This window comes from Patella vulgata, chromosome 2 (genome assembly GCF_932274485.2).
Source record: "Patella vulgata chromosome 2, xgPatVulg1.2, whole genome shotgun sequence".
Lineage (NCBI taxonomy): Eukaryota > Metazoa > Mollusca > Gastropoda > Patellidae > Patella > Patella vulgata.
The window spans coordinates 24003507-24006568 of NC_065880.2; positions in this window are offsets into that span (position 1 = coordinate 24003507).

Genomic DNA, 3062 nt, shown 5'->3' on the forward strand with positions numbered 1-3062 from the left:
GCGTTAGAGCACTGCCACTGGACAACATCAACCACCCTGACAAAACGAGTAAACAGATGCTGGTTACTCTATACCATAAAATACAAATTGTAAGGATATTACTAATTATAGCTTTAATCACACATTTCTGGCTTTGTAAATACATTGCCATTATTTGTGTGTAACATTTCTATTGGTCATATTACTTACAACATTACATATTTACGTTATAACTATATTTCAAGCATACATGTGGCATTTCTCATACTTCATAATTAATTAGGTAACCCGTTTGTGTAAAAGTGAAATGGGGTTTAACGTCCTTCTTTTCTGCACCGACTGGGCCGTCTAGGACGGGTCCATAAAGTGTAATATGCTGCACTGAAAAAACTCTTGTGTTGGATTTTCGCACAAGGACTTGTGTTTAAAATATTCTAAACAAGTTTGGAGTTGTTTCAACATTTAACACAAGTTTGTGTTGTTTCAATAAAAGTTGTGTTGTCTCAACACAAGTTTGTGTTTTTAAATAGACACCTAACTTGTGTTGAAAAGAGAAGGTTTTTTTTTCAGTGTAGAAATTTTGGCCGGGCTAAAGTCTACTCTTTTTTCGATTTCCGACTGTCAAGTATTCTTTTGCGTGCACGTCAACGTTTACACGGGACCTCGTTTTACGTCCCATCTACACAACTAGACGCTATTATTTTCATGGCCCTCCATTGTGAACCACTGACAAAGGGAAATTACTTCTATTACATTATCAATTTTAAAACGGGCGAATGGATGGGCGAATGGTTAGCGCGGGCGCGTTGTATCATAAGGTCTGTCAATGAGTCAACTGGCGTGGTTTCGATTTCCTGGTTGTATAGTGACAATGAATAGGGTCGCGTCCAACCTCGCGGGTTTTCTCCGTGTCCTCTGGTTTCTTCCCGCTGCTAAAGACACTACGCGCAAGTGAATTATTGCAATAAAATTGAACCACATGTTAGTCCCGAAATGACCTAGTTTATGTCGATGGGATGTTAACCCCCCCCCCTCTCTCTCTCTCTCTCTCTCTCTCTCTCTTTGATATGTTTGAACATACCCAAACTATTATGTCTATCAAAACTTTGCTTAAAATCCCTCTCACAACATTTTAATCGTTAGGGTATTCTAAAATTTATTTTACGCAGCTCTGTCAAGCGACTTGAGTGACCCGTGTGTGTGTGTGTGGGGGGGGGGGGGGTCTAATGCAGGTGGTATTTGCCTTTACTCCTCTCCATTTACCACTTTTTTGCCGTGCAGTAATGGCACTCTGTCGTACGTTTAGGTCGCTTACTGTTCTCACAACCGCTAACCATTCGATCAAAATATAAAAATCGACCTTTACGTCCATAAGCCGACCGGTTCCAGTTTGTGATAACTTTACAGCAGTGGCGTATCTGCAGAAAATGCCGCCTATGACAAGCACTGGAATTACACCCCTGTCTATACATCTGACAAACATTTCTTTTAGATAACATAAAATTAACTCAAAAATACAAGTCAATTTCATTAATCTTTTAATTAACAAATTATGGTACTACATGTAAATTACAATTGTAGGCCTGCCTTCCTTGCGTTCACTGATACAATGGTCCTACTGCCAGTACCACATGCGCTCCATTGCAGGACGGGGGGGGGGGGCTGACAAGGAAAGCTGTCTAGTCGTTCGGATGGGACGAAAAACCGAGGTCCCGTGTACACATTGGCGTGCACGTAAAAGCTCCCTTGGCAGTTGGAATTCGATATAAGAGTAGGCCGTAGTGTATGGCGTATGCCCGTCTTCATTGGCCCAGGTTAGTAGCAGAACAGTAGGACGTTAAACTCCATTTCATTTCATTTCATTTCTACTTGCCATACCGTAGATACGCCACTGCCGTTACACGTGCGCACCCTTTGGGTAATTTTTTTTTTTAGGAAATCCATTATTTTTTTTTAGTAAAAAATGTAATTTGTTATACGTTGATTTAAAATCCGTTAATAATTTCGTGGGAAAGCATTTTTGCTTTTATTTATAATTTTTGAACTCGTCTGTCACGTATTAAACTGGTTATATTACAAGATACATTTTGTCGGTTTATAGATCGTTACGATTTTGAAGTTGTTTGATTTACTGACCACAAATCCATAGTTTAAACACTACAGACACTAAAACTATATGGGAGCCGTTGGCGGTTAAATAAACAGATACCTTTCAACAAACTCCATCCATATCAAATAAACGTTTTGTCAAAAAAGGAAAGTCGGCATGTAAACACAGCTTAAGGGAAAGGCAGAGAGGGGGGGGGGGAAATGGGGTTTAACGTCCACTCGACACAAACTAGGTCATTTCGGGACTAACATATGGTTTAATTTTATTTCAATAATTTGCTTGCGCGTAGGGGTCTTTAACAGTGGGAGGAAACGGGAGGACCCGGAGAAAACCCACGAGGTTGGACAGGCGACCCTACTCCTTGTCACGTACAACCGGTGATTCGAAACCACGCCAGTCGACTCAATGACAGACTTTATGAACAGCGCGCACACGCTAACCATTCAGCCATCCAACCCCCCAAGGGAAAAGCAAGAAACAAAATAGGACAATTAATGTTTATGTCGTGGTTCACATAGGACCTGTCATAATTATGTTGGTTGAAATTTAAATTTAAAAAAAAAAAAAAAAACAGATATAGGCCGATGTCGGAGTTTTGTTTTTTAAAGCTTCAGGGACAACAGTTAATAAGTGGAGTTCACATACCCAACACCACAAAACGTTATATCGTCTGTCTCGTGTAATAACGCCCACACAGGAAAAACTAAAACAAATATTTTCTTCTAAAAATGCTTACAAGATTTTACCGGCCAAATAAATAATAGGGCCTACGCGTTTGTACGTAATTGTTGTTTGTGCGCTTTAAAGACCTTCTTGGGCTATGTGAACTGGGGCCATTGACCGACATATTTTTTTTCTGATTATTACAGTTCTGACGTACGAATAAAGTTCCTTAACAATAATGACAACTTATATATCGTGAAAGAAATGCATGTAGAAATACAAGCGTTGTAGAACCGGCGTGCCGATAAAC